The sequence below is a fragment of the Rhinolophus sinicus genome, chromosome 14 (genome assembly GCF_057876585.1).
Source record: "Rhinolophus sinicus isolate RSI-liver-muscle chromosome 14, RSI-T2T, whole genome shotgun sequence".
Lineage (NCBI taxonomy): Eukaryota > Metazoa > Chordata > Mammalia > Chiroptera > Rhinolophidae > Rhinolophus > Rhinolophus sinicus.
In genome coordinates this window covers 107,632,855-107,654,591 of record NC_142514.1, presented here as the reverse complement: position 1 = coordinate 107,654,591, position 21,737 = coordinate 107,632,855, and the positions used below count along the sequence as shown (strand labels likewise).

The window sequence follows — 21,737 nt, the reverse complement described above, 5'->3', positions numbered from 1 at the left end:
AGAGCTCTATAGAGACTTGGTGTGTGCTAACAGAGAGGAAATGTGGTTTGTCCTTGGCTTTGCTCACTCCCCTATTCTTTAGGTCTGCAGCTGGAAGGCCGGTTGAGGTACACAACTCCTCATCAGTTCCCAGAATTGGTGGGATTCATCTTGTGTAACCCCACTGAATTAATATGGGGTCTTCTCCTACTTCTTCTGCCTGTTCTCTGTCATTCAGAACTGATGGAATATGTGAAATCTCACTCTCCAGCACAAGTTGCCTTTGTCCTGCCTATGAAGCATCATGTTTGGAAAAATATCTTCCAAAATGTGATGTGCCCTTGTTAATTCTCTTCTGCTTCCTGTCCCTTGGTTTTCCAGGAATTGCATTCTGTGAATGGATGTAGGTAGATTGGGGAGACAGAACAGTTCTCTGGTTCATCCAAAAAGTAGCACCCACAGTAAAGAGTAAGGTTTTTGTTTGGTTTGGTCCTATATCTCTGAGCTGGGATTAGAAAATGGGAAAAAGGCAAAATTTTCTATCAGTTTTCAGGTGGGTGGGGCTATTTGGTTTTACAAGGTGAAGCATGGATTGTCTGTCTCAATGCAGCTGAGCCTCATTAGCTTTATTTAGGTAATAGAAATTCCTTCTAGAACCTGGTAACTTATTGTTGGTTAGAATTCTTTTCTGATGTTGTTGTGATTTTTTTGTCTTTTTTCTGTGTCATAAGTAATTTAGGGAGAAGTTTAGAGACACTGCCTCAGAAGCATCTAGCCAGATCCCATTTTAAACCCTAAGTGGACCTGATTTTATTTATTTTTTTTTAAAATCATGTCTAGGAATTAGTTCAGTTTACTTATTCATTATGTTTTGTTTGCCTTAAATCGTTTTATGACACATCTACTGGGTCCAAAGTTTTCTTCAGATAGTTTTCTAAATTCCATTGAATGGGCCTTTAGAGGAGACAGGTGATACTTCTTTTGGTAGCACACAGCCATGTCAAACAGACATCAGATTGTGGGTAAATTCTCCTACCTGAGGTCTTATTCAAGGTTCTTTTGGGTTGTTAATAACAGAAACCAATTACAGCTAGTGGGAGTGGGGGTGGGAAAGGGGGTGGAAGAGAAAGAAAGAAAAGAGAAAGAAAAAGGTATATTGGAATGTTGGAGTATCTTACAGAATCCAAGGACAGTTGGGCCTTTTAAGAGTTGGGACTAGAAGCTGAAACTATTAGGAAGAACCCAGACACTTCATTCACTCTCTTCTTCTGCCCCCCTCTGAAAGAAACATTAATTGTAAACAAAGGCCTGGTCAGGATGTACACATAACTTTGTCTGCTTCTCCGTGTGTTTGGGGTAAAACAGATGCCTTATAACTCCTGAGTTTTCCTCTTCTCCCTTCAAGTAACCCAGCTCAGATGGATGGATGCCTCTCCCTGGAGTCTGTCCTAATTTTGGATTCTAGGGAGTGAGAGAATTTGATCGGCTGGCTTGGGTCAGGTGACCACACTGGTTTAAATCAACTGTGGTTGGGTGTGTATATGTATGTGAAAGTACAAGCATGACTGCTGATTCCACCTAAGGGGTGGGAGGCAGTTCTCAGAGAAAAAGCCACATGGTGACCTGGGCAGGCTCCCTACAGGGGCCTACCACTCTCAGCCTTTGGAATAAAGCCCATTAGGTCCTGTTCTGAGGGGAGCTGGAGTGCCTGGCCACGATCCTCCTCTCAGGCCCATGAGTTACTTGGGTGAGATGGAGAACCAGTCTTTCCATTAGGCTTTGGGTGTTGGGGGGCTCTTGTGAGGAGTTGCTGAGTAATTTATAAGTCTGCACACCTGCATCTCCAGTTGTCTCCCATTATATTTTCCTTGGCGTTGTTCCCACTCCCTTCTAATCAGAAAGACTCTTTAATATGAAATCCACATTTTGCAAACTTTCTTTTTAGTAATGACTTTATTTGGAAACTGAACTCTCCCTTCGATTCTAAAGCAGGCCCAGTCACCACTGGACATGGCACACTTGCTACCATCCTTTTTTTTCCTTTTTTTGGAAGTAGAAACAGAAATATGTTTCTCATGGGTATATTCAATGGAATTTAGCTGAAGGTACCAGTGTGGGAGGAGAGTACTGGCTCACAAGTCAGGAATCCTGGATTTTATTCTTGACACTGCTTTTTACATAAAACTTCAAGACTTTGGGCGATTTTCTCAATGGACCCACATTTCAGTTTTAAAATTTATAAAATGGGGCTAGTAATACTTTGTTTACCATCTATCTAGTGCTTAAATATGATCAAATACCTCTAAATAGAAGGCATTCTTTATTAATTGACATTGGATGGACTAGTCATAATTTCCCAACAACGGTCCAATGGTTAGTATGGATTTGTAGCATGACATCAGGAAGAGAACTAGGAACTTAGAGGGAGTGTTACATCTCATCTAATAGCACAGGTAAGTTAGAGGCAGAGCTGGGGTTAAACATAAAACTCTGACCCTGATCCTTACCCACCTGAAGGCTCACACTTGAACACAGATCTTCTCTACATCCCTATTCTTTCCAGCAGACCTTCCTGTCTTAGTTTGCAGTTCACTTAGCCTGATCTGACCACAAGGAAGAGACTTCCTGCTGAGATCGAAGCAGCGCTCTTGACCCCAGCCCATATGACAAGGATGTCTGTGCACATCCTGGACAAGACTTGGAGCTCAAAGTGCTGACTGGTTGGTCAGACTGTAAGGCGGGAGGTCAGACCTGATTGCTCTTTCTCCTTGTCCTTCAGTGAGTCATGTAGGGGTAGGCAGGGGAATCAGTAAGCACTAAGGGCAGCAAATCCCATGGACGGTTTTCTCCTTCTGTGCCTTCTAGTGACTTTGTGAGGGTGAATTAGGGTTAAATTAAATGATAAAACCAAAAGAAATGAGGCCTCACTTTCTTTGGTTTTGAGCTGCAGAGAAAATGTAACATGAAAAGCAAAATTAGTAGGTACCACCATTATAGCACTTCACAGTTTGGGAGCGCATTCATGTTTCCTGAGTCACAGATCCTTACAAACAACCCTGTAGACTGGATATTGTTATTGTCACTACTCTCCAGTTGAGGACTCTGGAACTCAGACATGAGATGGTGTGCCCAAGATGACATGGTCAGTAAATGGTGTCAGAATTTGAACGTTGTGGGGACAGAGCCAGGAGTGCAGTTTCCAGGCTCTTGGCCTCATGTAGAAAGGTGCTGGCTCGGGTAGTAGATGGCCATCAACTGTGATTGGATGGCCGTCAGCTGTGGCCGGTTGGCCGTCAACTGTAACCATTGAGCAATTGGCCACTAATATAACTGCCGCAGCAACGGAGAAGAGTTGAGGAGAGAGGAGGAGAGAGGAGGAGAGTCGGTCGGTTGGCAGCAAAGCGGACAGCAGGTCGCATGTCGTGTGAACCCAGCCTCCCCTGAGACCATAGTGGTATGACTCCCCTACCTATGGCTCCATGGGTGTTCCTTTTTGGCCTAGCCATATCCTGCGTTCTGATGTGGGGGGCGGGAGCAGAGACCCCGCAGGCCGCCTCGCACAACAAATGGTGCAGCGAGCAGGATCCCCCGCACGACAAACGTGACTCCAGAGTTCTTCCTGTTAACAACTACACTCTCATACCCACCTGGGGAGTTTTAAAACACTGAGACCTGCATCCTGTCTCCACAGATTCTGATTTAAGTGATCTGGGGTCAGCCTGACATTGGGATTTTTAAAAGCTCTCCAGGTAATTCAATATCCAGCCATGGTGGACAACCACTGCTCTATGCTTTCCCCAATTCAGTGGCTAAGGACCAGCTACTTCTGACCCAGTGATTCTCAAATTTAGGAAACACCTGTGAATTCTGTTAAGCATCAGATTCTGATTCAGGAGGTCTGGGAGGGCCTGAGGCTCTGCATTTCTAACAAGTTCCCAGATGATGCTACTGCCCCAGAACCACACACTGAATAGCAAGGTACTCTGACCAGCATACCTCCCTGATACCAACCACGCAGGGCTCACTCAGAGTATCACCTGACCTGGTTCCCCAGCTCTGCTGTTGGCCAGATGGGCTCAGCACCCACCACCCAGCCAAGCTAGTAGAAACCGTCAGTTTATGGGGTTACCCTTTGAGCTGTGCTGCTCCTTCCCTTCCACCTTGGGGCCTGTAGCTGTGGATGTAGGACTAAGTTTCCTTCCTGCCCTGTTTCTGGTTCCAGGATCTGGTGCTTCCCTCGTCCCTCATTTGTTGATGCCAGCCCATTCCTGATGTGTGACAAAGCAGAAGGGAGCCCATGCTGTGAAGACCAGGAAGACTTGTGTTTGGGATTAGAAGGACTGAATCCTGACTCTGTCACTTCCTGCCTGTGTGACCTTGAGCAAGCTACTTGACCTCCACAAGGGAATGAAGATTGCTACCTGATGGGTTTACAATGAGATTACATGAGATGATGTAGGTAAATTGCCCACATCTGAGACTGGTATTTTCAATTAACAATAACTATATTATTAAGGAGGTTGGAGCTAAACGTTTACTGACTGCCCAGTATGTGCCATACCCTGTACTCGTTGACTTAGCTCTTTGGGGAGAGGGAGAGCAGCCCCCAGAGCTCTGGGAAGCAGCCTCATCGCTCTCCATTCGCCCTCAGAGCCCAGGCTGGTGGATAGGAGCAGGGACTAAGAGGTAGAATGGCCAGGAAAGTGACTTTGATGGGCAGATTCGAACAAACACTGCCTGCCTGGGCCTGTGAACCAGGCAATGTGGGGCCCAGAGGAACTGTAGGCCTCTATGCCCTCCTCAAGAGTGAAAAGCAATTATTTGGTGTGCTTTAGGTACTTGAGAATGAGCTGGCCACAGCAGGTGTGAGAACAGTGGATGGGGAATGAATGAGATCTCTCTTGGTGGATTGGAGGCACCCTGGCAGGCTCCCACCCCAGTCTCCATGAAAAAGCTCAGTAGGGCCCAAGACCACCAGTCTCCTGTCTCCTGCCAGACCCAGTCACCAGCCTGTAATGAGTCTCTGCCTTTGCCACATGTGGCACCAGGTTGTTAATGTAAAATGTAAATCACACTCTAGTACAGCAGCCTGGCAGCAGGAATTATGGTGATGAGAGTGGAAGTGGACTGAGGAGGCTGCAGGGAGCAGCAGCTCGAAATCCTAAATGACATGACTGTGGTGGGGAGTGTAGGGCTTGCTTGTCCGTTGCAGAGAATCCACGCTCATCCCAGGCCTTGCTCAGCAGTGCGAAGAAACGCTAGAGGGAGACAAAGAGACCAAGGCCACTGACTAAAAATGGCTGTGCCAGAGTGAGACTGGTTCCTTGGGCCGAGACAAGCTGCAGCGCGGAGGCTCAGGATGCAACCTGTGCAGGCAGTGGCAGCATTGCCGGGCCCTGCTCTGCCCTTTCATACCTCAGCGCATGCACTAAGAGGGATCGATCCCATTTTATGCAGGAGAACACGGAGCTAAGAGAAACTCAGCCAATGTCCTCTGGCTTCCAAGTGGTGATGTAAGGGTGAAACTTGGTAGATGAAGGTAATTAAACTTAGCCAGTTTACAGTTTGATTTATCCTGATATTCAGCTGTTTTCTCTGTTTCTCCCCTCACTAATTAACTATGTCTCTCCCCTCACTGATTAACTAACTCCATTTGTTTCCTTTCTCAAGGCTACCCATACCTTACTAATTAACATCCTAACCTGAAAAGAAGCTGCTTCTTTAATCTTCAGGCACCCAGGTATTGGGACTCGTGATCTCAGCTCCCTAGCTGCTCGTAGTGACAGACCTAAGGTCTCGGAAGACGCCAGGGGATGACTTCTCATCTATCAGCCCTGAAGCTGCTTTCCTTTCTTCTTTCTCTTTTACCTGCCTATACAACCCCTCAATCATGGCTCGGGGAAGGTGGTTTTTTAGACATGAGTCTGCCATCTTCCCTAGCTGCTGGCGTCTAGAGTAGAGGACGCTTTTTCTCCTCACCAACACTTGTCACTCTAGTGTTTTGGAGTCTTCGAGCGGCAAGCGGCTCTGAACCTGAATTCAGTAACAATGGTGTTGGCCAACTTTATTTTGCTCTATGGGAAAACAGAGAAGTACTCTGTCTTACTTCACGCCAGCACTTCTAGCTTCAAAGCTCTCATTGTCCGTCTTGATGAAAAATTTGCAGATTTTATACAATTACAGGGGAAAAAAAAAACCCATGATATATGCTTCATCATTTATATAGCTGGTTTCATATATTTTTGATACTACTTTTATATTTTCAACAGTTACTAAAATTCTTTCTCTGAGACTGTGGAGTAGGGGCTTTGCAGATAAAGGGCTCCCTTCTTTCGTTCTTGTAATTGTTGAGATCTTTTCATTCATTTAAAGTTGTATTTATTTTTAATTTTCGTTTTGAATTAATTTCAGATATAAGAAAACGGTGCAAAAATAATACAAAGAATTCCCATGTGCCCTTAACATCTTATATAACCTAGAGTAAAATGAACAAAACCAGGAAATTAGCGTGGATGCAATACTATTATCTAATGCGTGGCTCAATTCAAATTTTGCCAGTTTTCCACCAATGCCCCTTTTCAGGTCCAGGATCCAGTCCAGGATAATACATGGCATTTGATTGTCCTGTCTCCTTAGTCTCCTTTCATCTGGAACAGTCCAGTTTTAATTTGTCTCTCATGACCTTTGCACTTTTCAAAAGTGCTGGCCAGTTATCTTCTCGAATGGTCTTAATTTGGGTTTATGTGATGTTTCCTTGCGATTTAAATCCAGATTATGCATTTTTGGCAATGATACCACAGAGTGATGTTGTGTCCTTCTCAAAGGATCATATCAGGAGGTACGTGGTCTCTTTTTCTCCTCAGACCAGTGACATTAAATTTGACCTCTCGTTTAAGGTGGGGACTGCCAGATTTCTCTACTGTAAAGTTACTATTTCTACTTTTGTAATTGGTAAGTATTTTGTGAGGAGATACTTTATAAGTATCCTGTTTGCCCACTGATTTTACGATTCATTAATGATTCTGCCTGAAACAGTTATTATTGGGGAGTTTAATTCACTTATCAATGTAAAGACAATGCAATTATAAAGCAAAAGTATCACTTCTTACACCTCTAACTGTGTTGGCTTGGTTGTCTTCACAGTTTTGTCTCATTTAGTATAGCTTAGTCAGTTGCTAAGTATCTAAAACGTTGAATGTCACATCTGCACCACTATGTTTACCATTAGGAGTACAATATTTCAACTGAAGCTTCATCCTTCTAGCTGATTCATCCTTGTCGTTTAGAGCAGACAGTCCCTCTGGATCTCAGAACTCCCTTCTAAATTTGATCTGAACTTAAGTTTCATCTCCCTCTATTTAGACTGAAGGCATGTGGTATTAGTCTGTGTGCCCCAGTGATTCTAATTTCTACTCAGGACCAGCCTTTTTTGTCTTTGGTGAATGACTCAGCATTTTACAATCTGACATTTTAGAAGAATCACTTTGCTATGTAACTGAAGCCATATGTTAAAGTTCAGCCCCGAAGCAAGCATGGGTCCAACAAAGGTTAAACAAAGATAAGACAATTTGCCACACCTACCAGCCTGCAAAGAGCACAGCAGAAATGAAATGAGACTCCAGAACAAGAGCAGGTTTGAGTCTTGACTACAAATTCTAATGTAGAGAAACTCTTCTGAGAGGTGGTTGGAGCTTTGGCTTCCTATAGACCCGCTCCTGGCTGTTTGTAGACTACATATGGAATCTGTGCTCCAGACCTGAGGCCTGAGTTAGGACAGCATATTTAAAGGCGGCTTAAAAGCTGAACACGGAAAGGTGTAAATTTGAAGTGAGCTGTTATTGATTTTTGTTTTGTATCAAAGAAGAATTGATGAAATAGAAAAGAAGGCCTTCCTGTATGAGCATCTAGCAGGCAGATTGGCAGTCAGGTGATTGGACTTCCCTCATCATTTATTTCAGGCTGCACAGAAGTGCTGATGCCTTCTCTGCCCACAGAGAGGCCGGCTGGATGGGAGGGATGGCTGAATGAGGCAGCAAGATGATTTTAGCACATACCTCTGTGTCTGTGACTGGTCTACACAGCAGTAGTGACCCAGTGCGCGTATCTTGTTAGCCGTGTTAGATTTTGCTCTTCCTGAGTATGGGAGGGGAAGAAGAGGTAACTAGCTGGAGAAAGGGGAATGAGAGGAGAAGGGCATGAATGCAGAACAGGAGGAAAAGAGAAGGGAAAGGCAGCTCTTTCTGTCTCTGTCCCTTCCCAATATCCTACCATCTTTATCCTGAGATTTTTCAGGCCTATAACTACTCCACAGGGGCACCAGTACCTCTACAGATTTGGGCCCACCTCTCTTAGGCCTCTGCAAACTTGTTTGCCCCTTACCAAGCAGTCTTAAAGTTGACGCCATGCATAGCCCTTGGGGCTCTATCTTCCACAGGCTTGCGACAGACTCTGACCTAATTTTGCACTATACTCTGACTAAAATGTACATCGATTGTTCATTCATCCATCTATCAATTCATTCATCCATCTATTGATGCCCACTCTAAGCCAGGCAAGAGGTTGCGCTGAGTACTGAATATATTAAAATAAATTAAATGCAATTCTTACCTGCAGGGAGCTCCTGGTTTAGTGGGGAGCAAGTTTTTAAGTAGATAATCACAATGCAGTAATAAGATAGCATTTACTACACACCACATAGCCTTCTGAATACTTTACATGCTCTACTCATTTAACCTTCCCAACAGCTTGATGAAGTAGGTGCTATTATACGTCCATTATCACAAATGAAGCACAGAAAGGTTAAATAATTTACCTAAGGTCACACAGCTAGTAAATGCAGAACTAGGATTTGAATCCGGAGGAGCTTATAACCAGAGGTAGAGCTTATAACCAGTATATTTTACTGCCTCTCAGTGAGTCAAGTGTGGTAGTGGGCACCCTGAGTGTTGTTATAGGCACACGTGGCAGGGCCTGGTGCAGGTCGTAGGGGGTTGGGAGAGGGTTTGGTGTGCTGATGTGTAGGAGATAGCTTGGTGGTAATCTGGACAGCCTGAGATTCCTTCCTCCCTCCTTTTTTTCTATCTTCAATATTTACTGAGCATGCATTGTGTGCTAGGCATGCTGGTGGGCACTGGGGATTCAAGGGTGGCCTTAGTTTAGCCTGGGAGAGGCCAGTGCACCCCCACTGGCATACAGCACGGTCAGTATGGACACAGGGCTGCTTCCGGCATAGTGGTGGGAGACTTCACAGAGAGAGGAGCTTTTCTGTGGGCATGGAGGGGAAGGGTGTATCTGGTATGAACTGCTCCGTGACATTTAAGTGCAAGGAGCTAATCAAATCAACTCTATCTCTGAGTCCCTGGTAGCCAAAGTAGGCGGGAAGTCTAAAAAGCAGCCATTATTTGGGGCAACCCTGCCCCCCCGATGGTCTTCCAGGAACACCAGAAGTGATGTGGGTTTCAGTCTGTGGTTGCAGTTCTGCAGGGAGCTAAGGCTGCTCTCACAAGCTGATCTTCCACCATCATCTGGCACTGTGGTGTCTCCTGAACCAATCTTTCCCCAGCTTCCTGTCCGGGTCAGCCTGCCCCCCAGATGATAAGCGGCTTTGTGAGTGGCACCAGTCTCACCATACCACGCTGTAGCTCCCAAGCCCAGGGTGTGAGGTCTGCATTTTCCCTGGCACCACACTGCCACCAGACTGCAAAATCTCAGCCTTCACCAACAGGCTGCATTTGAGCCAACTCCTCCTTTCTCCTCTGAGTGGAAATATAAAACCATATTGACTGCCCCCTGCTGGTAGGGAAGCTTAGAATTTAGGAACAATGGCTTAACCATCATGAGGGGGAGAAATTATCTCCTTTCCAGTGACTCAGAAGAAGAATACCTATCAAGTAATTTCCCAGTAACAGTAGCAAGAGCATTCCAGCAGAGCAGGTGGCTAAGCAAAGACACAGAGGAGCCACTATGTTGGGGTCTGTTGAGAAGCTGCACTGTGTTGTGGGATGTCAGTGGGAGATCAGGCTGGAGAGGGAGGTTGCGCCAGGTGGTATGGCCTCGAAGGCCTAGCTAATAGGACAAATCTAGCTTTCACCTGAGGGAGAGTAGTGATGTGACCAGATCTGGAGTTCACAAAGATCATGGTAACTGTGTGTGTGTGTGTGTAACAAAAGGCTACTAAAAACACCTTAATCTATTACATAAGCTCCCCACTGTAGGCCTGGGACTGGTGCTGTCCTGTCCCTTGCAGTGTGGGACAATAGAGCTCATAGGCGCATGGCCAGATGCTTGTCCTGCTTCACCTTGACTCTTAATCCAAACAATGTAAACAGCAGGGTGGGAGGTTATAGCTCATGTCCCACAAAATGGGTGGGTAGCAAAAACCAGTCAGAGTGGTGACCAAGTTAATTTTGTATCCTTGTCCTTGGAAATAAAAAAGAATGATCCTTAGAAGACTCTTCTGCCCAGATTCCTTAGCAGAAGTGAGGGGAGATTAGACCAAAGGCTTTTCATTTCCCCATGATCCCAGCCAGATCCAGTTTCAAGGACTTGGAGCTTCCTCTCTGAGCCAAGAAGACACTCAACTCTGCCTAGGCCTCAAATGACTCCAAAGCCAGGGGGACAGCCAGACTCCGGCGTCAGAAAGCCAGAGCCAGGTAATGAGAGGGAAAAGTGCTCAGCTGTGACATTAAGTGGGATTTAGTTTCATCACCTCAGGTTCCTTATTGTATGGCACGTTCCTCCCCGCTCTGCAAGTACAGCCATATTTTAGGCTCAACTCTGAGGGTTTCAGGGCTGTCTGAGAAATAATGGCTGCGTGCTGTCACTGCATAGATGTACCCTTTCCAAATACACAAAACAGGAAGGTGAACCGCTGATCCAGTGGAAGGCAGTAAACTACACATTCAATTAGAATGACATACATTTAATCACAATTGTCTAATGGTATTTGAGATTTCTTATTTAATCAGTAATGAGACGACCCAGCAATTAATGTTCCTGAAATTGTGGCTGCCCTTACCAGTGCAGTGTTGATTTAAAATGAATCTTTCTATTGTATATGCTCTTTCTATTTCTGGAGTTAATAAAGGTACTCTAATGAGTTGTATTAAAACATCAATTTCTTTTTTGTTGCACCCCTAAGTTTATCATGGTTTTTAATCAAAATACTGAGTTAATTTGCAGGAAGGAGTTTTGGACATGAGGGTTTGTCTGGATGGAGGAGCCCACATGGGAGATGGCTGGCTCACTTTCCTCCGACTCTCCCAGCTGTTTTAGCCCCTCTGGACAGTTTTAAAGACAGGGACATCTTCACGGGGTTGTGACCTGTGTGGTTGCACAGGCCCTGTGCTCATCAGGGCCCTGTGTTTGGTTTAATGCTCTACTCTCACTGTCTTGAAAGTCTTCATTCCTTTTGAAAAAGGGACCTCACATTTTCATTTTGCACTGGGCCCTGCAAATTATATAGCTGGTGCTGTTTAAGGATCTGTCAGAATTGGCCACTCCTTGAGTTAGTGCTATGGACTCTAAGCTAAGAAGGGCAATGTGTGGAGTGGGCAAGAAGTGAGTGGGTGGCTGGGGGCAATGAGATGTAATCTATCCTTAGGTTTCCCACATAGCTTTTTATGTTACTGAAGCTCCCTTGTTTTTGCAGTCCTAAAGCTCAGGCTGTAGGAATGCCAAATATAAGTAGATGTCAATGAAAGGGAGCATGAACAGAAATTTGATTTGGGGGAGGGGAAAATTTTTTTTCTGAAACCCATTTTTAAAAAATTACAACAATGGCTAGCATTTATTGAGTACCTACCATGACCCAAGAACTGTTCAAAGCACTTTACGTATGTTATCATTTAATACAATAATCCTCTGAGATAAGTACATGATTAACCCCAATTTGGAAACTGAAGGAAGAAGGTTCAGCAAATTGCCGAAGACCATATAGTCAATAAATGGCAGAGCCAGGCGTAAATCTAAATTAATGTTCCAGCATGGTAGAAAGAGATGAGTTTTGGAGAGAGACAGATCTGGGTTTGTTGTTGCTTCTGCCATTTGTTAGCTCCATGAACTTGGGCAAATTGCTTAAACTCTCTGAGGCCCCAGTTTTCTCATTTGTAAAATGGGGATAAAAGAACCTGCCATGTAGGGCTGATTTGAAGGTTAAACCAAATAATACATACAAAACATTTAGGCTGGTGCCTGGTACAGTACCCATTAAATGTGAGGCCATTACTCTGCCCCCTTACAAATTCATACCCAGGCTCTCCGACATAAAGCCTTTTTTGTCTGCTCTCAACTCGTACTCCTCACTCATTTGCTCTTTTATTTCCTTAAGAATTATATTCACACTGTTATATTGATCTATGCTTGTTTTACATTAATTTATTCATCAGTAATTTTTTGAGCCCATGGTATATATTAATTTAGCAGTTACTGTGTCCCAACCACGAGCAGGGCATTGTGCTCGGCATGCTACTATGTTTAAGGCATACTATGTTATAATGCAGGGCATACTGGCAAGTGAAGGCTCCTGCTTCAAGGGGCTCAGAATCTACTTGGGAGATGCAATCCATAAACGTGAGATATGAAAATAACTAATACAATTTGCTATGATTTTGTCAAAATGAGTATAGATAGGAGGATAAGAATGTGTGAATTCATTCATTAATTCATTTAAATATACATTTAAATGTTAGTTTTAGGTACTGTGCTAGGTGGTGGGAATATAATGATGAATAAAACCAATAGGATACCTGCCTTCATGGAGTTTGTATTCTAATGGGGATGATAGACACTGAGTAAATAGATACACACATAATTAATTACAGTTGGTAGACAGGTTAGTTAGTATGACATCAGGCAGTTAGGAAATCCCTGGTAGCCTGAACAGAAACTGAACTGACCATATCTTCCAAGCCACAAGATAACCTGCTCCTACAGGACAAAAACCTAAATCATGCTCTGGGGCAACCGGAACATTTCAAAAGTCTCCCCGAGGCTGGAGCAGCAGAGCGGATCTGATAAACATCATACTGGCAGGCACCAGCATTCCAATATTCCCCTCCCGGGTAGAAATAGAAATAGAAAAGTAAAAGCTTTTTGCCTTAGTTAGTGGGCTTCCCAGGTTCAGGTGCCCCCTCCCGTTCGGGAGCTGTAAACTTTTCTCCTGCTTTTAATAAACTATCGTCCTTTACAACTCTTTGCCTCTCCCTGGTCCATGTGTCCATTCTTCAGCTTCACGGGACACAATCCTAGTTTACACCCAAAAATTGCCTGCAATCCTACATCATTTGGGGGCTCGTCTGGGATTAGAAGGAGAGGTAAATATTATCTGTGCCTTTCTGCTTGCCCACTGATGGGCCTTCATCATTTTTGTCTCTTTTTCCTATCACACAAACAGTGGGCCTCCATTAGCCATTTAAATACAAATAGCATGGCTGCCATTCTCAAGACTCAGAGGGCAGGTCTTGCAGAAGGGATCTGGTCGGTCCCCTCTGGCATTTAACTGGTGGAATGTCGACCACAGTCCAACTACCTTTTCTCTTGCTTTCTCTCGGGTGGAGTGAAGCCCTAAACTGGAGCATGGTTGTGGTGAATGTCCCTTGGCAGCAATTGAGGGACTCTGTTCGTAGCTACTCTGTGGTGGGTCCCAAAGGCTCCCTGGGTCATCCCCCAGCCTGACTGCCCAGAAGGGTGCCATTTGGAGGCTTTCCCTACCCCTTTTTGCTATTTTGTCTTATCCTTCTGCTGCTTTTTTTCCTTTTCAAGAGGAGACTGAATACTGGCACATGGCCAGGATTCTCTTTGTGGACAACTGAGGCTACTGATGTGGCTACTCTGCAGTGGGTCCCAAAGGTCCCTCTGGTCCCGACTGCCCGTCAGGGTGCTAGCAGGATGACTCCTTTGTCTCTGCTGTTCTTTCATCCTGTCGCTGTCTCTCCTCAGCTCGTGAGACGCCGGTCTAGGGTCTCTTCCCTGCGGGACCTTCTCAACACTCCCTGCCGACCTCAAGACATTTTAAGGTAAGAACATGGACCTCTGCCTCTATAGGACATCTCTTGTCATTCAAGATAAGATTTACTGACATTTAACATTCCCTCTCATATCATCCTCTTGGGATTTCCTCCAAGCTTTAAAGTACAAATGGAAGTGTCCTGCCACACACCCTGAACCTTTCTGTTGTTTTTGTAATCTCCACACCCATTGTTGATTTTTCAGTAACTGTCTGGCATCCCACGTTCACTTAGGGCACCTCTCATGGGGTGCCTTGCTGCTCTCCTTTTTCACCTCTGCCCTTGCCAACCATCTAGCAAAATTTTTGGAGAAAAGCGGTACATTCCAGACTCCCTTTATCGTGGGTATATGCTCCTTCCTTAAACATCTTTATTTAGAAAGCCACTATTATATTAATCGTGCCATCAATTTTTGTGATGCCCAAAGTTGGGCCATACATCCCTCTGCTCTAAAACGCCTCATCATCAGCCTTTATTGGCCTGTGGGCCGGTGCCAAGCAACCAGGCAGGGTCACCCACGGATTTGGGTAGATGCCCACTGGAGGCACTAGCCAAGCAACCCAGGTAAGCATGACTAACCCTGGTGTGCTGTGTCTCCCCACTCTCCCCGGAACTGGTTGTATGGTCTCTGTGGCCCATATTTTCTAGGGGCTGCCCTAAACCAAGTTGTGGGAGATAAATTGTAAAGGGACGCCTTTCTGTTCTTCCTCCCTTTCCGATGGGCAATCAGCCCTCGTGTGCCTTCACCCGCCTGAATTGCATCTTAAAGCATTGGGACAAATTTAGCCCTCAGCCTTTGAAGAAGCAACGCCTGGTTTTCTTTTGTTCCAAGGTTTGGCCTCAATACACGTCGGAAGATGGGGAGATTGGCCTTCTGAGGGAAGTACTAATTATAATACTATCGTGCCACTAGACCTGTTTTGCAGACAGGAGGGCAAATGGTCAGAGGTTTCATATGTTCAGGTTTTTTTTTGCTGTGAGGGACAACCCAGAACTCTGTAAGAAATGTAAAGTTGAGCTGGCTCTTTTGGCTGTGATCTCTTGCCTCCCTCCTCCTAAGGAGACCCCTTCTACGGGAACTCCTCCTTAGGAACCTCCAATGGGATTCTCCTTTCCTGAGGAGGTCCCTTCAACAAACACCTAGTCAAGAGCTCATCCCCAAACTTTATATCCTGCCCTTCCCCTGGAGCCAGTTCCTGCCCTAGCTCCTTTTAATTGTCCTCCATATCCAGGACCTCCTATAACAAAAGTGCCCCCAGTTTGGAGTAACTCTCCTTCCCTTACAGAAAAATTTGGGCCTGTTAGGGTTCAAGTCCCTTTTTCTTTACAAGATCTCCGACAAATAAAAGATCTAGGGAAGTTTTCAGATGACCCTGATAAATATACAGAAGCTTTCCAAAATTTAACTCAGGTCTTTGACCTCTCTTGGACAGATGTTATGTTAATCCTAAGTCAGACTCTCACCAGTTCTGAAAGACAGGCAGCCCTGCAAGCTGTGAAAAGGTTTGGGGACAATCAGTTCTTAGTATATCATGAGGAACAGGCAGGATGGGATTCCATTCAGGAACCCTTCCCTACAGGGAAGCAAACAGTACCCACTGTAGATCCACAATGGGGTCCTGATACAGCCATGGGACATTGGCAGAGAAAACACTTTCTGGCATGCATTTTAGAGGGACTGAGGAGAACAAGGGTCAAACCCATCTATTATTCAAAACTATATACTATTAGCCAGAATTCAGAAGAAAATCCCTCAGCCTTTTTAGAAAGGCTCAGGGAGGCCTTAATTAAATATACTCTGATAGGGCCAGACTCTCCTGAAGGGGAAATTCTTTTAAAAGACAAATTTATAACTCAGCCTGCCCCAGATATCCGCGGGAAATTACAAAAATTGGCTGTTGGTCCCGAAGGCCCCTTGGACCAGTTACTCAAGGTGGCCAACACTGTCTTTTACAATTGGGATCAACAGGAAGCCCAGGACAAGGAAAGGAAAATAAGAAAAAAGACAGAAATACCAGTAGCTGCCTTACAGGGTGCCTGGGGAAGGTCCAACTGCCACCAATGTCACTGGCAAAGGAAATGCCCATGGTAACCAGAGCCAACTCAGAGACTTGTCCCACCTGTGAAGGGGATCAGTGGAAGTGAGACTGTCCCCAGAGGCCTCCACCCCTAAGGCCAGCCTCGTCCCATCTGACTCCCACTCAGAACTGAAGAGGCTCGGGACTTTTACCAGTGGCTCCCTCGTCCCATCTAACCATCAGGACTCCCGAGCCCCGGCTAACACTAGAAGTGGAAGAAAAATCTATTGATTTCCTTCTAGACACAGGAGCCACATTCTCTGTCCTCCTCTCCAATCCAGGGACCCTCCCCAATCGATATGTTACTGTCCATGGAGTCACGGGCAAGCCAATTACTAAACATTTTCCCCAGCCTTTAGGCTGCATATGGAGCGACCTAATGTTCTCTCATTCATTCTTAATCAGGCTAGAAAGTCCTACTCCTCTATTAGGAAGAGCCATTATGATGGCGATGGGAACTATTGTTCTCCTAGCCCCTGGAAGTATTCTTAGCCGCCTCCCAGTAGTAGAAACCAACGTCAAACCTAATGTTTGGGCATCACAAGGGACAATTGGCTGCGACTTAACAGCTGCTCCAGTCCACATTCACCTGAAGGGCCCCATTCTATTTCCTTGCCGGAAACAATACCCTCTAAAACCCGAGGCACGGAAAGGACTAATCCCTATCATTAACAGTCTCAAAACGACAAGAAGTCCTTAGAGAATGCAGTAGTCCTTGCAACACCCCCATCTTAGGGGTTCCCAAACCAAATGGAGAATGGAGATTGGTTCAAGACCTCCAGGCCATCAACGAGGCAGTTATTCCTACACACCCTAGTCCAAATGGTTCATGGTGTTAGACTTAAAGGATGCCTTTTTGTGTATAGCTGTGCCCCCTGACCCACAATATCTCTTTGCCTTTGAGGACCCTGAAAGCCGGATTTCACGGTTCACCTGGATGGTCCTCCCTCAGGTGTTTAGAGATAGCCCACACCTCTTTACACAGGCCCCCTCTAAGCACATAAAAGATTTTTCCTATAACAGCTGTACTCTTTTACAATATGTTGATGATCATTTACTGTGTGCTGCATCTAAAGACCTCATCAGCCAAGGCACTTTTAAATTTTCTAGCCTCTAAGGGTTACAAGGTTTCCAGAGCTAAAGCCCAAATGTGTCAGACTTCTGTCAAATACCTTGGGCTAATTACCTCTGAAGGGACTAGGGCCCTAGGGGAGAACAGAATTTGTCCCATCTCCACTTATCCCCTACCTAAGACTGTAAAACAATTAAGGGGCTTCCTGGGCATTACTACCCGCAGGCTATGGATCCTGGGATACAGAGAAATGGCCCGTCCCCTCTACCAATTAATTAAAGATACTTAAACTACAAATACTCATCTGCTACTTTGGAGCTTGGAGACAGAGCAAGCTTTCAGCCTTTTAAAACATGCCCTGTTAAGTGCCCCAGCCTTAAGCCTTCCTACAAGAAAATCATTTCATTTATATAGTATAACAGAAAGAAAGGGAATGGCTTTAGGAGTCCTAACACAACCCAGAGGACCCTCACAGCAACCAGTAGGCTATTTAAGTAAAGAACTAGACCTCGTAGCATGTGGCTGGCCGGCTTGCCTCCGGGCCATAGCTGTGGCTGCCCTCCTGGTTCCTGAAGACACCAAGCTCACGATGGGACAAGACTTAACTGTCTTTGCCCTCCATCATATTCAAGGACTTTTAAATACTGACAATAGTCACTGGCTCACAGATAGCTGCCTCTTGCGGTATCAAGCTCTTTTACTAGAAGGTCCTGGGGCTCAAATACGGACCTGTTCCTCTCTCAATCCAGTCACATTCCTCCCCGAGGTGGCAGAAGAGCTAATACATGACTGCCAATAAGTTTTACTACAAACCTATGCTGTCAGAGGAGACTTACAAGACACACCCCTAGACAATCCGGATTGGACGCTTTTTACTGATGGGAGCTCTTTTGTAGAAAATGGCATACGAAAGCCTGGATATGCTGTTGTTACTTTACATAGTACCTTAGAGCATGCAAGCCTTCCTTCTGGAGTCAGCGCATAACTGGCTGAGCTAATAGCTCTTACTCGAGCACTAGAGCTGAATAAAGGAAAAAGAGCCAATATATATATTGATTCAAAATATGCCTTCTTGGTGTTTTATGCCCATGGACGCATTTGGAAAAAAAGAAGTTTCCTAACTGCCAACAGGTCTCCTATCAAATATCACCAGGAGATCAACTGACGGCTACAGGCAGTACTTTTTCCTAAAGAAATAGCAGTTATACACTGCAAGGGACACCCAAAGGGAAGTGATGAGATTTCTGAAGACAACTGATTAGCAGACTAAACAGCTAAAAATGCTGCCAAACTGGGTCTTAACCCTACCCTAACTCCTCTAATTTGGGATGGGCCCATAACCCACGTTAAGCCCCAATATATTCAAAAGGAACAAGAATGGGCTAAGACAAGGGGTTACACTGCCCAATCCATGGGTTGGTTATAAGGGGAGGATGGTCATTTACACCTCCCAGCTGCCAAGTAATGGAAAGTACGAAAAACTCTCCACCAAACCTTCCACTTAGGAAGGGACAAAACTTTACAAATGGCTCAAAAAATATTCACAGGAAAAGATCTACAAAAGACTATACAACACATTCTCACATCCTGTGAAATCTGCCATAAGAATAACCCTCTAACACATCCTCAGACAGCCATAGGGGTGCAAAGACAAGGCAAATGCCCAGGAGAAGATTGGCAATTAGACTTCACCCATATGCCCAAGGCCAAAGGATACAAGTATCTCCTAGTATGGGTGGACACCTTCACCCACTGGGTTGAAATCTTTTCTTGTAGAACAGAAAAGGCAATAGAAGTAGTTAAGGCCATAATTATGGGAATTATACCTAGATTTGGCCTCCCCAAGTCTTTTCAAAGTGACAATGGGCCTTCTTTCAAATCTTCAGTCACTGAGGGTGTATCCAAAACCCTAGGAATAGACTATCACCTCCATTGTGCTTGGAGGCCACGATCTTCAGACAAGGTAGAAAAGACCAATGATATCATCAAAAGACATCTTAGAAAATTATCACAAGAAACTAGCCAAAATTGGACAGATTTACTCCTGATAGCTCTCCTTTGTATTCGAAATACTCCAATTACGTGTGACTTAAGCCTTTTGAAATGTTGTATGGTAGGCCTTTCCTAACCAATGATCTCTTGATTGATCATGAGACTACAGAACTAACCCAACATTTAACTTTATTTGCACAGTTTCAACAAGCCATCCAACAATTGTCAGAAGTTCAACCTCGAGCAGATCAAAAACCCTATTTAACCCAGGAGATGAAGTTCTTATTAAATCTCTTCCTTCTCTATCTCCAACGCTAGATCCAGTGTGGAAAGGATCCTATACCGTGATTCTTTCTACTCCCACAGCAGTAAAAGGCCCAGAATTTGACTCCTGGATTCACTACTCTTGAGTCAAGCCCTGCACGAGTGCACCCACACAAACAGAAAAAAGAAGACAAAAGTCCTAAGTATTCCAGTCAACCTCCAGAGGACCTAAAACTTCCTCTACGCCATACAGATAAGTACTCAGATGACACGGTCTAGTTTCAAAAAGACCATATTAGGGGGCTTCATTCTTCTTACTGCTGCTTTAATTCTCCTTTTTGCTGCATCTGTTACGTGTGTTGTCCTAGATTCAGCCCCTCCTTCCTGCCATTACTTACCTTGGGCTGGGCTAAGCCTAGGAATAGTTTGTGTTATTTTCACAGGCTATATTTTAATTGGCCTTTGGAGATTTTCTGACATCTAACATACCATTAACAATTACTACATAATGTTTTATCAAGTTTTATTCTTTTTAATAATGCTTCCAAATGGGGTTCCAGAGGGCCTCATACCATTCCAAAGAAACAAAAACTTATGAAGGAGGAACTTATGTTGAACAAACTTTTACCTCCTGTCTAGTTGGCGTCTGCACCCTCTTAAGTTATATAAAGAATTATACCACCCTCCGATACATTGATAAGCCCATATCTTACTCTGATATCTATAATTGGAGTCCCACTACCACCCAAAAAATCTGTTCTCTCTACAGGTTAGAACTGTAACTCCAGCTGATCACTGTGTTATTTTCACCGGCTGCCCCAACCAATGTTTTGATCTTTTGACTGATGATGGCCTTAACTGCCGCTCTACCACTTCTATGATTTATGCCACTGCACATGTTAAATTACCTGCTGCATGGTTTCTTCTCTGTGGGAGGATTACCTACTCCTATGTTCCATCTTATAGCACCGGGGGACCCTGCTCTCTCGGAAGATTAGCTGTTTTTTTTACCCCAAAAGCCTCGTCAGGTTAGACATCGCAGAGAACTTGCTCTAGATCCCAGCTGCAACAGTGATGTACATTTATTTAGTGCAGCTGAATATGTTTCTTTGTCTCTCTTTATAGTACCTGCCACGAGTATAGCCTTAAATGTAGAGATTAGCCACCTTGCTTGTTCAATGGCAAAGGCCATAAATCTACTTCACAGTCTATACACGCCATAGGCCAAGAGTTAGGATAAGTCAGAGAAGTAGTTCTCGAGAACCAAGCTGCCATAGACTACCTACTCCTCAAATATAATCAAGGATATGCAAATTTTAAAGGATTATGCTGCTTCAATCTTTCCGATAATTCTCATTTAATAGAAGATAAGGTACAACAAATCCATAACATAGTTTCCAATATTAAACAACAGACAGGATTCTTTGGCTTAGATTTATCCTTCCTTACTTCCTGGCTTCCAAGCTTAACAGTACTTAAAAAAGCCTTTCTTATATTTCTCTTATTCATTATTGTAGGAATTATGTCTTGCTGCTGCCTACGGTGTATCTCTGCTTGTGGACCACTCACCCGCTGGCTACGACACGGCCTCCAAAGCAACAAACTCTTCATCTGGATATGCTCATCTACCGGGGACCCTTAGCTAGACCTCTGGACAAGCCCTAGCTGCTGGCACCTTTCTACGTCCCTCTTCAGCCTGAAGTAGCCAGAGTGGTCGTCGCCCCTATCCCCGAACGGCAGTTAGGGTTTCGTCTTCAGAGTGGGGATTGAGACAGGTTTGTTAGTATAACATTAGACAGTTGGGAATTCCCTGGTAGACTGAACAGAAACTGAACTGACCATATCTTCCAAGCCACAAGATAACCTGCTCCTACAGGACAAAAACCTAAATCATGCTCTGGGGCAACCGGAACATTTCAAAAGTCTCCCCTAGGCTGGAGCAGCAGAGCGGATCTGATAAACATCATACTGGCAGGCACCAGCATTCCAATATTCCCCTCCCGGGTAGAAATAGAAATAGAAAAGTAAAAGCTTTTTGCCTTAGTTAGTGGGCTTCCCAGTTTCGGGTACCCCCTCCTGTTCAGGAGCTGTAACCTTTTCTCCTGCTTTTAATAAACTATCTTCCTTTACAACTCTTTGCCTCTCCCTGGCCCATGTGTCCATTCTTCGGCTTCACGAGACACGATCCCAGCTTACACCCAAAATTGCTGGCAATCTCACATCAGTTGTAGTAAGCGATATGAAAAAGAAGTATAGGGTGATTAGTTCTCAGAGGAGTGGGACAGACTGCTATATGCTGGGGTTGTTAGAGAGCAGTTTGTGGGAGAGGTTGAATTGAAGAATGAT

The 21,737-nt window shown here is 44.7% G+C and overlaps 1 long non-coding RNA gene across 1 annotated transcript; it reads left to right on the top strand.

The window, feature by feature from the left end:
- The first annotated feature begins 1,129 nt into the window (after positions 1-1,129).
- Positions 1,130-21,523, top strand: LOC141572180 (uncharacterized). The gene is made up of 3 exons (XR_012497390.2): positions 1,130-5,518; positions 13,918-13,994; positions 19,446-21,523. It is a non-coding gene; the product is annotated as an uncharacterized LOC141572180 (long non-coding RNA).
- The last annotated feature ends 214 nt before the right edge of the window (positions 21,524-21,737 follow it).